This window comes from Cricetulus griseus, chromosome 4 (assembly GCF_003668045.3).
Source record: "Cricetulus griseus strain 17A/GY chromosome 4, alternate assembly CriGri-PICRH-1.0, whole genome shotgun sequence".
In the NCBI taxonomy this organism is placed as follows: Eukaryota; Metazoa; Chordata; class Mammalia; order Rodentia; family Cricetidae; genus Cricetulus; species Cricetulus griseus.
Genome location: NC_048597.1, coordinates 40,878,589 through 40,895,586, shown reverse-complemented (window position 1 = coordinate 40,895,586; position 16,998 = coordinate 40,878,589). Strand labels below are relative to the sequence as shown.

At 35.1% G+C, this 16,998-nt stretch overlaps 1 protein-coding gene across 11 annotated transcripts in view; it reads right to left on the bottom strand.

The window, feature by feature from the left end:
- The window catches only part of Bbx (BBX high mobility group box domain containing), a 247,239-nt gene that overhangs the window by 128,824 nt on the left and 101,417 nt on the right, over window positions 1–16,998 (bottom strand). For 8 of the 11 annotated variants that reach the window (XM_035444510.1, XM_035444511.1, XM_027412533.2 and 5 more), the window contains one exon: window positions 16,869–16,942. The gene's annotated coding sequence lies outside the window, so the exon portion shown is untranslated. The other 3 variants (XM_027412532.2, XM_027412534.2, XM_027412531.2) reach the window with 3 other exon arrangements.

The following is a 16,998-nucleotide window of genomic DNA, read 5'->3' as shown; positions in this document are numbered from 1 at the left end:
ACTTATACTGATAAGTTGAAATACTAATGTGCATATTTAACAAGTCAAACATTTTATATTAATCAAAGAGACAATGTAAGAGTGGTTAGCAAAAGCATTTTCCTACCAGTAAAATTCAATTCATACAATTTCTCCCATTTTTTTCTTTTACAAACACAAAAGCATGCTTTTCTCCTTGCATTCCTAAGCAACAAAAAAACTAGTCTGTTCTTCAGATAGGATGGCTAGCTGTATCTTCAGGAAACTGAACACGTGGAAACTACATTTCCCCAGAGTTTGGATGAGTAAGCAGTTGGTAAAGGAGATGATCACCGTCTGCTTCTTATCCCCAGAGATACACAGTCCAGTAGATCCCGGGTGCTTTTAGTGCATGAAGACTACAGGTGGGAGGTTAACAACTATGCTTTCAATGATAAGTAATCTGGTATTTATAGAATAATTTAAGGTGATTTTTTTTCAACTCCAAACTTGATTTAGGTATAAGTGGATTTTACTAAGAATAAATCCCTCATTAAATGTCTCATCCTTTTTCATTTTGTACATTAAAATTTCTCCCTTTGCCTAACTTTTTCTTTAATGTAAACACTGCTAGAATTACATGGGGATTTCAAAAAGCAGATGAGTAACATTAATGAGATCAGATTATTTTCTGCCCCGAAGGTCAAAAGAAAACCATTTAATCTGTGTTTTCCATTGGAATCCTCAGGAAAGATGCTTACTATCCTTTGCATGATCTGTGGCATCATGTACTTTTAGTGCTTAGTTCAGAGGAGCTTACCAACAAAGCTTGTTTGAAACTACGTTACATAAGAAATGGAAGAACCATTGATTATGGTACTATCAAATTTCTGTAAGTATTTGAAAAGTTACCTTAAATCTAAATTATAATCATTCGTGTGTCTGACTTTTTTTAAAATTTCTCACCTTTCTGAGTTGTCAGATTCAGATTTTTGAAAATAACTATGGAGAAATGCCACATTTCTCTCTAGAAAACTATTGTTCAAGCTATAATTGTTAAAATTAAGCTTTTAGGTATTAGAAGCTTTCTTCAAATGTAAAATTAAGATATAAAGAGATTATATGTAAATCATTCCTAAAGCACAAGAAGTGAATGTGCCTTGATGTACATACATGATACTAAGATGCTTATTCCTTATTCCACTTTACTTTCAAATGGCTCTAAGGTTAAGGAGTAAATGTGATAGCCCTGCATGCATCTTCTTGCATATGTAATGTGTGGATTTGCAAATTTGTTGTTGCTTTAATAGCTGTGTGGCTTTCAGTTTTAAAAGTGAATCTATAGACAACCCACAACTTCATATGGGCTATTCACTGGTCATGTCCAACAGTTAATGAAAAAGTATTTCAATGTAATTAACATTTGAAATTGTCTTTTATGTTCCATTTTCACCATTGTTAAATTTAGTTAAATGTATAAGATCATAAATGTATGTCAGAAATATGTAAATAAAAGATGTTCAGTCTTATTAAAAGCAAAACAAAAAACAAGAAAAAAGAAAAAAGAAAAAAAAGAAATGGAAGAACCAAGCTTCAGTAGGCATGAGAAGACTGAGTGAGGGTAGCAAGGAAAGGAATCCAGCTTCTCTGTACCATTTATGCAAGGGGAAGAACCAGAGCAGAAAGCCAGGAACAAACAACTTGCTTCCAGCCACAGACAGACAGACCCATCACCTTCAGGAAAGGATAATACAATTCAAAAATGGTAAATGGACGGTGACAAAAAAACCTGGGATTAAGAAGTACAACAAGTAAAAATGGATAGGATGAAGCATTTTGGTCACAACCACAGGGTAAGAAGTAGAGACGAGGGCAGACTCAAGTTTTAGCTATGATGAATGAAGTAGGAAGTCAAAGGCATTTATTATATTTGCTTTACATTGAAGATTACATTATTTGGTTGTGTTTTTAACACAGCCACCCTACTAACAAAACTATTTTCAATAGTCATTTCCCCAAAAAACATTTATGATTTTGGGGAAAAATGATTGTTGCTGAACAGAGAACTGATATATGAGTGCATAGTGCATTTACATCTTTCCTTTCTATATTTAATCAACAACTATTAACTATTTAAGTACTACTCAACCCTAGTAGGTTAAACCCTGGTATCTCTTCCCAGGACCCTCAGAATGCAGATGCAAAAATAGTGCCTGACAAGAGGTAAACATTGGTATTGTCACAAATTATAGACCACTGAGTGCCACTCATATCACAAGTTCTTCTTGAGGAACTTTGGATGTTATCGTTGGAATGAACTGTATAAAAATGTAATAGACAGCAGAAGAATCACTAAGAAAATGAGAAGTGGGTGACAGACACAAACAGAGAGACTGGCAAGTACACCTGGAGTTTAGGAAGTTCTAAACCCTTGAGGCAAACAACAGACAAACTTAAATCACTGCAGTAGACAAGAAACCCTTTGTATGTCTATCTCTACTCAAATTGGGGAAAAGAAATTTGTAAAACACATATATAATTCTCTGCACACACAGTCTTGATAAGTCCACAGCTGACATTTTCATTCATCATAAGTGAGCTCCGTATTATCACTATATTGAAGAAAAGCCGTTGCTGAGCAAACATTGACAGTCATTTGAGGATGCCTGCACTCAGCTTGGTTAGAGAGGACTGTGACTACTGCTAAACACAAGCTGCTTCTCCAACAGAATTAACTTAAAAATGAGGATTACCAAGCTTATTATTAAGATAGTGTCATAGAAAAATCAACCATCTTTTTAATTCTGCCCCTAAACAGAAATATCCTCAGAAGACATAAAAAATATGACAATAATACGAACAGAAATCTAGCAATTTCAGACAACTTGAAGACAAAGGGGATAGGGGAAGTAATGGCATTGCTGATGTAAGTGGAAACTGTAACAAGGTCTATGAAAATCCATCATTTTGTAGATTCTGAAGCTAGATATACCTTAGACAAAGCAGTTCTGCACAGACACCAAGAAACAGTATGTACCTAAGGAGTGAATCTGCTGAACTTCTCAGAACTTTTCTTCTACAGTTTCTTCTCCAATAACACAGACACTCATGAACCAATACACATACATACACGAAGAGAGAGAGAGCGAGAGAGAGAGAGAGAGAGCGAGTGAGAGAGAGAGAGAGAGAGAGAGAGAGAGAGAGAGAGAGAGAGAGAGAGAGAGAAACTAACAGGCATCAAAAGAAAATGAAAGCCTGGTGGTGGCACATGTCTTTAATCCCAGCACTTGGGAGGCAGAGGCAGATGGATCTCTGCGAGTTCAAGACCAGCCTGGTCTACAAGAGCTAGTTCCAGGACAGCCTCCAAAGCCACAGAGAAACCCTGTCTTGAAAAAAACAAAAACAAAACAAAAAAAGAAAAGAAAAAAGAAAATGAAATGTGGCATTTTCACACAATAAAAGGCTATAAAACAGCTCTGATCATGAATAAATGATCAGAGTAAGAAATGAGTAAAAACACTCAAGAAAAGCATGGAAGTCTATGCCCAGCATTCATAAGGTAGAATCTGGCAGAGCTCACAGTGAACTACAAAGATACCATATGTTTATTTCCTGAGCCAGGATAGATGTTCAGTCATTTATGTTCATGTTCATGTTATTCTTCATACTTCAGTTACATTCTATAAATATTCCTTGTACATACAGCATTTTGTAAAAACTCTGGGGAAACTTCTATTTTCAGAAAGCTGTAAGAAACAACCTACTATTTTAACAAATAATTTCAAGGTTATTTTTAAATATCTCCAAGTAATATGATTTAAAACTTTATAAAAATAGTCACCTTTAATTAATACAACTATTGAGGTTAATATTTTCAATTTTGATTTGCATACAAGGGAATTGAGATGCTGTATTGTTGAGTAGTTGCCTAGTGTTACATAGCTAGTAGCACTAGAATTTAATATGTATCCAAATCTCAACGGTATATGTACTAGGTAGTACTGCTAAATACAACAGAAAAACAATATCCAGAATAAAAATGAAACAGATGTTAGATGTGAGTTCTCTATTTCACCTTTGTGTAATGAACATTCTAAGCATCTGCTAACTTCATCATAACACTTTCTTACTAACCATCAGTTTTGCTTAAATACAAAGTTCTAAAAATGGCAACAGACATCATTTTGACCTAACTTCTTCCTCTAAGTGAATAAAAGTTAACTTTGCTAGGCCAAAATTTGTCAAGCTCATTTGACTACTGCAATTGAGCACACTAGCCAAAGCCATGCAGAAATGACTTCCATACTTCCCTTGTTGCTCTTCCATTCATATTTCAAACTCACATTTTAAACTCATGTGGGAAATTTGGTTGACACTACCTGATCTCTATTCAGCATTAACCATTTGGCTCTTTAGCATATAAACAATGCAACTTATTTATATATTTATTTGTCAGCTTTAAAAATTTGTCTTCATTTGCATGTGTGGCCAACCTACCAGATCCTGCAAGAAGAAAGGACAAGCCTGTGTGTGTCTTTTGTACTGTACTCTACCTTACTATTTTTCTCCCAAAGTATCACCAGCTGTACTCTGAACAGTAGTCACTATATAAATGCTGATTGACTTACTACAGTGGAACAATTCGCCTCTGGTATTTCTCAATATCCCAGGGAATCCTCCACATCTATAATATGCTGGAGATGATATCATCTGCTAGAGGCTTGGGGTCTTCCTGAGGGTGCCTGGGACAAGAAAAACAGAGAAAGACCAGAGACAGTCAGGAGAAACACAGAGAGGGAGATGCAAAGATAAGCAGAAGACAGACATACAGAGCTGAAGGTTTGTCAGAGTTGCAGGGATTAAGCAGTCAAGAAAGCCAGAGATAGAGAAGAAATCTGCAACCACAATTTGAGAAGACTGCAATCCTAACTTCGGTTTTGGTTTGGAGTCCACATTTATGGTACTATTTATGAAGCAGTGGTGCCCATGTGATATTAAACTATTAATAAAATCAACTGTTCAAAGTAACTATTGCAGTTTCTCTGAACATGTACCTTCACCCATCAACATTCATCTTCACCAGGCCCACACACGATCCTCAAAGCAACCTAGCCTCAAATAAGAAAATCCCATTTTTCTCATTTTGAATGTGAAAAATCAGAGAGGTAATGTGACTTGCCCAAGGTCACAAACAAATGAAAAGGTAGGGCACCAAATTTGATTCCAAAATCCAGTATTTTCCCTGATATCCTGTGTTGTTCCTATTAGAAAGGTATACTATATAAACATAAATTTTTAATAAGTAATATTAAATTCTACCAAATCTAAGATAATTTTTGTCTCCCGTAGGACAATGAACAAGGTATATTATTAAGAATATTTTTAATAAAAATATATCAGAAAAAACAGAATAAAAGTACATCAGAATGATAGAAAATTTACAACAGAAACAAAATTGAGTGAAGTCAACAAATCAAATATAAAAATTTTAGGCCAGGCAGTGGTGGTGCACATCTTTTATCCCAACACTCAGAAAACAGACAGGTAGATCTCTGAGTTCATGGCCAGCCTAGTCTACATAGTGAGTTCCAGGAAAGGCAGGGTTACATAGAGAAACCCTACCCCAATAAATAACTAAAATAAATAAAGACTTTAGAAAGAGCTAGAATTCATTCATTTGCTTTTACAACTTTGAAATTTCAAGGTCTTAATTAGTGATCCAACATATTTCAATTGACCAGAAAAAACGAAAAGACACGACACACTTCATCTCATAGTGGAACCTAACCATCTACACAGCAGTCCCATTTCAGGATATTTCATATACAAACAATCACACCCCTTGTAGCCATCAGTATTTCCTCTTGAACAATGCTTACATTCTTAAATAACCATACCCTTTGAGAAGCAGTCACTGCAATTGCCAAAAAAGCTCCTTCTGTACAAGTAGGACGTATGTCATTGGATTTTACAAGACAATAAGAATACAAAAAAAAATTATATTCAATTGTGCATCAATATATTTTTCTATCATGTTCAGCAATTTTTAAAACAGAAAATTTCAAATTTAGCAAAAGTACAGTACTTCTCTGCCCTCTAGTGACTGGCTAGGTTTTACTAACTACATGCTGCTTTTTCAAATTCTGTTTTAGGTAATACTTGGGATTACTTTTCAAACTACAGGATAGCAGTTTATCATCCTTTGAATACTGAGAAGAAGCTCAATCAACTTTAAACGTATGCTTTGTGGGATAAACACAATACAGGAAAGAAAAGGGGGGGCAGAAGTTTACTGCAATGGCCCATTTAAGTACTGAAATCTCTCTGTTTTTTAAAAAGACAATGTTTTCTGATCCTTGTACTTTTATTCATTTCGTTTTGTAAGACCAAAGAATTCTAGTCCATCTCCTTGTCAAGATTTTTATAAATTAATTAACTATGAATTCTAAAATAGTTAATCCTCTTATTTTGAAGTCTAAGTGGTACTATGTATATCATACATAGGTGAACACTTTTCTATTAATTACAATAAACAAAGATTTATTTAGTACAAAATACTGAATGTAACTTACTTTAATTTCTTTAATGGTATTTTGAGATTTCCTTGGATATCAGCATTATCATTAGGAAATTTGCTACCACTTACTAAAATGGCAGAAACACTAAGATGCCAAAGACAGTCACCAGGCAGTGATTTATCCTCTTATTCTGATAAGGGAACTTCTCTGTCACAGTAAAATTATCCTCTTGATTTCTATTACTGTCATGAGGATCCAATGCATTTCTAGAACATCATTTCTGTTCTCACTTAAGCCATTGTATCAGTTTCTGTGTCTACACATTTATGTTAAAATATGCATTACCTATACACTGAATGTAAATGATATATGAACATGTAAGGATTAATCTACAATGTGGTTAGGAGTGCAAGCTCTGCAGCCAAATTGGCAGAGTGTGAATCTCAGCTCTGTTAACCAATCAACAGTGTAAACGGGGGCAGATTCTATGCCTTACTTTCTGCATCTAAAAAATGTAAACTATAAAGGGCACTTAAGAGTCTGATACGATGGCTAGCCAGGTGGTGACCCACGCCTTTAATCCCAGCACTCAGGAGGCAGAGGCAGGCAGATCTCTGTGAGTTCGAGGCCAGTCTGGTCTCCAGAGCGAGTGCCAGGATAGGCTCCAAAGCTACACAGAGAAACCCTGCCTCGAAAAACCAAAAAAAAAAAAAAAAAAGTCTGATACAATGGTTGGGATTTGGATTCCACTCCTGTTATATTCATCACAACTTAAATGGGTTTTAGACATGTGTTCATTTCAGTAAATGCAGATTTTATATCAAAAGACACCTGTATATAAATATTGAACTATAATTAATGATAAATAAAGTCAAGCATTTTGAAACTGATATGATGGTGTCTATAATTTACTTTCAACACTATAAAATTTATGTGGGCTTGATGAGGGACAGGATAGACATATAATAAATGTACATTAAATACTGTAACCCTAGGGAAGAATCTAGTGCTATTATACTGTTAATCAGACATAGTGGTATAGTGCCCCAAGACCTTGTCTTTACAGCTATAATAAGAGGAGATCAGAAGGATTTTTAAGACCCAGAAGGAACAGTCATCTACAATGAACCAATACCTGCTGGACATGACAGCACAAATCAATGACGGCAGCTGGGACTATATACACATGACTTGAATAAGATCAAACCGTCCCTAAGTCCAGAAGGTAGGGGGGCACAATAGCTGGGGGAGCAAAAGTCAGTTTTCTCAGTCTCTAAGAGGTTACCCATGCTCCACCCATTGGTGGTTTCAATTTCATATTCATTTATGCACAATAAATGGACTCAGATATTTTAAAAAGGAATACATGAAACGAGGGGGAACATTGGGGGAGAGAATGAAAGGTAGATTTGATCAAAATACAACACATACATGTATGGATATTAAATATTTTTAAAACAAAAATGTGCAAAATAAAACACTAACAACCAAATATACATTGTAAGGATGAATTTCATAACAAAATGTTTATGAAATAATATGAAATACCTTTTATCAAGCTTATATGAAAATTAAAAATACATAAGACAACATAGGTACATACCTATAATCCCAGCACTTAGAAGGTCTTTGAGGCAGTGGGATTTTAAATTTGAGGACAGCCTGGCTACATAGTAAGACGCTATTCTAAATCAAATAAAATCTTCCTTAGCTTGGTACAGTGATACACACTTGCTCTTCCAGCATTTAGGAAGCAGAGGCAGGAAGATTTCAAGTTTAAGGCTCTGCTAGGTTACATAGCAAGTCCCTCTCTTATAAAATGCAATGGTAACAAGAGCAACAACAACAATATATGTAACAGTATAAAGCAACTAAGTTAGTCTGCCATAACAAATGCCAGTGTGATCCCTGGAGCAAATAAAGTGGCATTGCATTCTTCCAAACTGACAGAGAAGAAAAGGAAACAATGAGGTAGTGTGCTTACACTCTGGGGTGAATGTTACTTTCAAACACATCAAAACACTGCATGGGCATATAGAGAATATAGTCTTTAAAAATCAAAGAGACTAGTTGAATCCCAGTTTTGTATTTTTATTATAGTCAAGAAGTTCAAACAAGCAAGTGCCCTGAGCTTTTCTGCTGTTTAATATATTAAACAGGAAAAATGAATATATGTATCTAAAAGGTCACTGTAGACACTATGATAAAAAATATAGGCATAATTTTAATAAACATAAAGACAGGCATGGTAACAAGTACTCAGGAGACATAGGCAGCAGATTTCTACCTGGAGTGCATCTTCATGCTCTTACCACGACCGGGAGCAGAAAAAAACACGTGACTCCTTATCTGCCTTGGAGCCCAGAAATTGCACAAGCAGGTAAAGAGTTTTCAAGGAGATTTTTATAAAGAGTAGACTTTACGTAAAGTATTACTACACTTGGTGTAAAAGAAAAGCTGGCAATGACAGGAACTCATTATTCACCTACTTGCAATGCCAATTATAATAATGTAAGTCCTGTGGGTGAAGCGTTTAGGAAGTATGCTTACCGATGACATTTAAAGTCATTTCAGTGCATGTGAGGAAATATTAACACCTGGAAAAGCCTTGATTTGAAACAGTGGAAGGAAGCATCCAAGATAAAGAAATTAAAATTACCTTTATAGAAGATGTGTTCAAGTTTTCCTGAGAGAGAATTTCTAGGTACCAGTAGATTACTTTACGAAGACTGCCACTCAACTTCATACAACAGTAGCTTTTCTAGTTGATGAACTGTTTTCTCCAAACTTACTTATCCAAACATCACTAACCTAAAGACTTTACTTTAGCATTTAGATTTCTTTCAGTATTCATCATTACTCATTTTTTCTGCCTTTCCTGGACATACACTCTTTTTCTTGTGGTACATCAACTTTGTTTTGCTTTCCTTTATCAACAATAAGGTCTTGCCATTGTTCTGTTTTTAGATACAGTATCTGCTTTTATCCATTTGCAAAGCTTCAGCCTCAACTTTCCCATATATTATACCTTAGGTTCTTTCTGAATCTCTTCCAAGATCATTTAAATTTACAATTTACAATATCCCCCAGGCATGATGGTACATATCTATAATCCTAGCACTCAGGAGGCTGATGTAGGAGAATCATGAGTTCAAGGCCAGCCTGGGTTACACAGTGAGACTTTGTCTAACAACACAACAACAACAAAATTAAAATTACATCTTAAACATAGCCTCATGGCTATTTTCTCTCCACCTCCAATCCAGTCTATCCAGAACAGCGCCGCTCCTTCTGCACCAGCTTCTGCTGCCATCGCCTCTCATCAGCAACTGTCTGCATCACATTCAAATAAAAAATGTACCTTTCATTGTTTTTTCCTTCAATGTCCCTCTACACCCTCAAAACAAGTTCTGTCTACAACCAAGTTCTATAGGTTACTGATTTTAAGTTTGTTCAGGTGACAGAGACCTGGAATTCAGATTTGAGAAATGGTGAAGGCTAACTTTACAACTAAATACACTCACACATACACAGAGGTGGGGAGGGGGCAAAAAAAAAGGGGGAGGACAGGGATGGAGAGAGAACTAAACAGTAGCAATCACTAAATGTTTCAGAACACTTTAATGGGAGGAGTTCATAAGGCTAAATATCAAGCTGGGGGAGATAGCTCAGTGGTACACTGCTCAACTTACAATACACAAAGCCTTAGGTTTGACTATTCAGCACCACAAACAACCCCTTCCCCACAAAGTACATATTAATCTCGAACCCACAGATTGGAAAAAGCTTACTTGATTTGAATATCTCAAGTTACATCCAGACTATAACCCTCATAATCTGATAGTGTCATTTACAAATCAACACCCTGCTAAAACAAATTTCTTCTTAACAAAGGCAGTACTAAAGCCCCCAATTTTTCCAGTCCTTAATATTCTTTTCCTTTCTACTCAATCCCATCAATTTCATTTGCTAAAAACTGTTCAGTAGTTTGTCTACCTTTAGAGGAGAAAAAAAAAAAAAAAAACTTACCCTTACATTCTTTTAGACCTCTTACATCTGGTATTTCACCAAAGTTCCCTATTTTAACTTCACCCAATATCCTAGCCAACTGACACAGGCATCTATTTTAACAGTCCAAGCTTTATTTCCTTTTGTTAGTCAGACCTTTTATCATGTCAAGCACCTAAGAAAAACAGTTCAAGAGGAAGCATTCACTCTAGGTCTAGGGTTTCTGAGGTCACTTAACCACTGCTTTGTGCCTGAAGCAAGGCAGAATATAACAGTGGCAAGAGTGTGTGGCCAGAGAGGCTGCTTACCTCAGGGTAGTCAGGAAGCATGGGGTGGGTGGGGGGTAGGCTAGGGTTAAGATACAGTCCACAAGAAGAGGCCCTCAGTGACGTACTTCTTTCACCTAGATCCTATGTCCCAAGGTTTCTAGAACCTTCCAGGGACCACACCTTCAACACATGAGTCTGTTACCCATTATAAATTCAACTGATAACATTCCTCCATAAAGACATCACTGATATCTCTAAGTGGGAATCAGAAGGTCAGCTCTCTTAATACTGACCAGGTGAGTTCAGCTTGGTTAGTCTTGGGTCCTTCTGACACAAGAATCAGCATGTAATTTTTAAAATTACCCTAAAGCTCAGAAACAAAATACAAAAATGTGATCCCTATAATGATAAATTGTTGTTTCTGCCTACACCTATTAACTTTCAAGAAGCAGCTGGCAATCTATAAGACTGACTATGTGTGCATGTGGGCTCACATTCATGTGAGCACATGTGTATGCAGGTCTTCTCACATGTGTATGAGTGGAGGCCAGAGGCCAACCTCCAATGTTGAGATTTTTGAGACAGGGCCACTCATTGTGGCCAGGTTGTTTGGCAAGCAAACATCAAGAATTCCCATCTTTGGCTCCCCAGCGCTGGATTACAAGTAGATACCAAACTCGGGTCCTCATGCTTGCCCAATAAGCATTCTACTAGGCCATCTCTCAGGACCAAACAAGGATATTAATTTATAAGTATTAAAATGAAAACAATCTAAAATACATTTTAGAGACACTTAGAAACTCAAATATATAAAATATTCTTTCACAAAGAAAATCAGTTAAAAAAAATGTGATTTTTGACCAGAACACCTTTGCTAGCAACAGGATCTATTATAACAACCTTATTGGAAAGAATTATCTCATGTTCTCTATTCAGTGAATTAATCTTAAAGTAAATAAAGAAAGGCAGTGTCTGTTTACACAGGTATCCAGGCAGGAGTAAATATTCTAGATAAAAGCCAGAAAACTAGAAAGGGACCCAAGTTACTAGAAGAAAAAAACACATAAGGAAGGAAGCTGGGGAAGACAATAAAACAAAGAAGAAGGGGTAAATACTAGGTGGGAAAGGATACAACAGGAAAGGGGGTAGGTGGAAACCAATCAAATGAAGCACATATAAAAATGCTATTTGGATACCTATTACTTTTTAAGCTAATTGAAAAACATAAAAAGAAAAAGACAATACTACTACTTTGACAGAAAAAAAAACTAAACTATCAGGCCTGAAAGCTTTATCATCCATTTAAATGTTCACCAAATGAATTGAAAGACTCCTCCTGTGTGCTTCTGTCCTTCAACTGGTCAGTTAAGTAACTGCTATTGAAAGGGGTCTGGCATTACTGGGGTTGACAGTGATGGCTGTTATTAAACCTTTACTGATTCATCTATAATATACCTACTTGATAATCTGGAACACCAACAATGCTGAAAGCAGAATTGGGATTCAAAAATTGTATGGAAAGCATGAACAGAGTATTAGCACATGTCCATCTGGGTGATACCTAGGTAGGCAGAGTAGTTAGTATATACAACTCTGTATTTCTCACACAATGTAGATTTAACTGACTTATACTTGATAATTCAATGTAATTAGGATATCAAAATCTATAAGGACACTGCTCACCACATAATAGTAGCTAAACCCTAAACAAAAGCCAGTCTTCTACATCCATCTGGCTTTCAAGAAATCTGTGCATCCAAGTGTCTATAACAATGCCTAGGGCTTTAAAACATTTAAAAATTAAATTAAAAATGAAAATGTTATCATGATAAGGCACTTGGTAGTAAAGGGCCTCAACATCAATGTTAAAGAACAAATAAATAACTGCATAATTCACCTATCTTTAAAATTAGTAATGTATGAGGGGAGGTAATATCATAACTGCAAACTCAAGTTATGAAAGTCTATATAAAGTCAATATGCAACACTGTTAACTATCATCATTACAGGTCATTTTGAAAACAGGCACCCTAAAAATACCCTAGAGTAAAATGTAAATGCCAACTCTGGTCAACATTTTTGGCATATGGCCCAAAGTAAACTAATTATTAATACTGCAACCTTCACATGTGTTGCACTTGCAAGTCCACAGCAAAGTCAGAGAATAATTTGTCAGAAGGCTAACACATCTTAACAAGACTTGCTGATTAAGTGTTCGTGAAAAATGAGCCAAGAGGATATCTAATAGTTGTTCTGCTATTCATTTTAAGTTCTCAGAGCCACTAACATTTATTGCAAACTTAAAGGCTTAGAAAAACTTTTAATTTCAAGAATACTCATCCATCCTGAATTCAGCAGGTAAGAAAATAAATATGTAAATAAAAGATAATTAATATTATGCTATATTATTTATATATAACATAAGTAAAACATTATATAAATAATAATAATAATAATAATAAGCAGCTAGGGGTGCTTATTAACACCAAATTTAATGGAATACAGTATTAAATAAGGTAAGTTTGGATGACAATAATCTATCAAGTGTTACTAGAGCAACTTCCATATGCTAGGCATTGCTTGCAGGTTATAATCGAATAGCCTTGCACAGAATTCCTAATATAAATGTAAGCCTCTTAACTACTTGAAGTGAACTACATGTGTATAATCACATACACAAAATTGGTACGTGAGTATAGTGATCGGCTAACATAGTACACATTTTATATTGAAATACACAGGAATTCTGAGATAGAAATATTACACTGTTCATCTTGCTATAGTTAGATCTAGAATGTACCCAGAAGACCCACTGGATAATGGCTTTGTGTCCCCAGTGTGGCACTACTGAAAGGCTGTAGAACCTGTGGGGTCAGGTGAGAAGTCAGATCACTGGGGTATGCTCTCCAAAAGACTTGTCAAAGAAAGCCCATCCCTACCCCCACTTGTCTTATCTCCCTCTTTCCCTCTCTCTTTCCTCTCTATTTTCAAGTTTGAATCATTTCAGAAATAGTTTTTAGGGGAAACAAATCAAAAGTGAACAAAAAAGTTAAAATGCTTCTTAACCAATTACACTGACATCTACAGTTTACCCTATAGTTTATAAATGCAGAAATGAACTAATAAATCTTACTAATTAAAGTTATTTTACATTGGAAGTACTTAACTCAATAGTCTATTGCATTCTTATTACATTTTATTTAAGACTGATGTCAAATCAACAAAGACTAAAATTATTCTAGGGACACAGAAAATACATACAAATCAACAAAACCAACCACCCAACAACAACAAAATGATGCTACATCAATATCCATCAAGTAAATGTATTACTTACCACTAATCCCAAGTGCTACTCCACTTGATGTGTGTAACAGAAAGTGCACCATCATGTAGTAAAAAGGAGCACTCCATACTCAGTGGGTAGCATCTAGGCTAATACTTAACAACTTCAAACAACTATTATTTAACTGTTGCTTTAGTTTGGATGCAAAATGTGACAAAGCCTGTGTACTAAATATGGGGTTACCAGCTGGTAAGTGCTGTGTTAGGGGGCTGTGGAACCTTTATGACACAGGGTCTAGCTGTGGACCATACTTTCTCTGCAACCTGATCCAGGGAGATATAACCAGTGAAGCCCAGATGCCATGCCTTCCCTACCATGACAGACTGCATTCTTTAAATCATGAGCCAAAACAAACCTCTTCTCCCTTAAGCAGCTTCTAGACAGCATTTTGTCAGTGATGAGAAAAACAACTAATATGCTGTCATCAACAAAGAGGGAAGAAGATGGGGAAAAAGGAGAAAAGGCAGGTGGAAGGACAGAATTGAAGGTTCTTTGACTTCTACTGTTTTACTTCACATACAAAAGCTCTTTTCTGTTTATCGAAACCTTATATATATGCCAATTTGCTGTCTGGATTCTCAGCTGTTTTTACAAAATAAAAGAATGCTGCCTTGAAAAATGTCTGAATTTTTTTGACAAGATAGTAAATAGAAACATAATCTAAGAACCATAATGCTCTTATTCTTCAACCTAATTTTCAAATATTCATTGCTATTGCTAGGCAGCAATGAATATTCAGGGAAATCATTTTATAGGGATGTAATTCCTCTAATATATTAATTATTCTGGTTTTCTGTCTTTCAAGTTCTTAGATTTGATATCGTAATTTTTAAGAGCCTCATTTTCATATACAATGACTTCATAATACAAAATTATAAATTCAGTAACTTCGAATATCTCCCAACTCAAAGGTACCAAAACTGGTTTTAGAATCTTGAACCATAATTAATCAGGTTTTTTTATTTATAGATTAATAACTTAGAAAATATGTTTTGTGAAACAGCTCTCTTCATAGTTTGCATTCTTCACCTCTAAAATTATTCTTGAAATTGAGCTTAAGAATTCAGAGGCATTAGGCTACAATCATATCTGATAATGAAATACAACTTTACCTAAGCTGACTAATGTTTCTCGATTTACTAGGCCCTGGCATCTATTTGTAAATTCCAGATCAATCATTATTTATGGCATCTTTTCTGTTTCTTATTACTATATTTAAGATGTACATAAACACAAATATAAATATAAGCTAGAATCACATCCTAATTAAAATTTCACCTTAAATGCTATCAACAATTTAAATTTCTACCTACTATCACTATTTGGCATAATTGAAATGTATTTCTATTGCAAAAAGTTCATCATTAGGGAATCAAAGGGCCTATGACTACTTAATCAAAACTGTTATAAAATGGCATATTTATGACTTAGTTTTCTGAAAAGGTAAAATATCCTGCCTTATTTTCTACATATGTACTCATATGTAAGAGACTTAGAATACTGACACAAATTTTTCTTTAGACCTCCCCAAATTCTCCTTTGGATTAGTAGTTAAGAACATACAGAATATTTTCCAATCGAATATCCCTAGTCTGCTGACTCAATAAAAGCATAATTATATTCAGGTTGGCCTTCTCAAAGCCACAATTTGTATCACTAATAAATGTGACCTTAAAAGATGGTATAGTGTGGAGGAAAGACAGTAACAAAAGACTATTCTTATTCATATTAAGATTTCATTGGTGTTTAAACATACTTATAGTAAATATATATTAAACCAAATTATGTTTTTACTAGGAGTTTAATGCTAGACAATGACATTCTAAATGTTAGAAGCAATCTATGCTTACAGTGTAAGAGCAACCTCCAATAATATACTTCTCTAAAGACAAAAGTAGATAGATGGGAGTTATTTTAGACATTTAATAAGCTACAAAAATGTTTTAAAACTGAAAAGACTTCAGATTAATTTCCAATGAACTGGAAAGTTAAATAAGTTTCTTTCTTAAAAACTGTAATGGGACTATATATTTGTTCATGTTAATTCACACTAATTTCTCCAATCATACAACATCTACTCACCACACAGTATTCATGTATCACTAATCATACATTGTATCCCCAGATTAGGAAAATTACAATATCATTATTATTAAAAATAACTTTAAAATATTTTTGCCATATTTTAAAGCTGGTAAGGAATTTTCTAAAGCAAGAGTTTAAAAATTAACTTTTGTACAAAAGGACAGATTGTGTTGTACAAAAGAATGATAATTTGTCATGTGTACATTGTTTTATAATCCCAAACTTTTCTTCATTATATGTTTTCAGACCCACACACTTGTACTTTATTTCTATTGGGTAATAATGGTTGCTAACTCATCTTTTGCCTAAGGTTAACACTTTATCAAAAGCTGCCTGGAGATAGATTAATCACTTAGCTTTCTGTTAGGTGTGTAATTTCTAAATCTGTAGTACTTCAACAGATTGCCTTGTACCAATAACATATGCTGTAGTGAAATAAGAGATTTTGAAAAGTTAAAATTCATGATCCTCTAAGAAGATTTAACTTACTTGATGATGATTAAAATGTTACACACAAAAACACTGACATGAAAAACTGTACAAGGGTCACACTTCCCCAATCAACATGGAAGGTGAATCCATCGGATGGGAAAAGGCTAAGACCAGCTCTGATAGCACATGGTTCTTGACTGCCTCACTGCTTCCAGGTAAGTAAGTAAGGTGCATGCCCAGAGCAACTCTTACCAGTCAAGTCAAGACTTTCCATTGTGATTTCAACGGAACATCAGAACTTCTGGCTTCTGTGATGCAGCAAGATTCTGTGAAAGACACATAGCAAAGTGGTTAAAATGGGAGCCAGGAGGCCTTTCAAAGC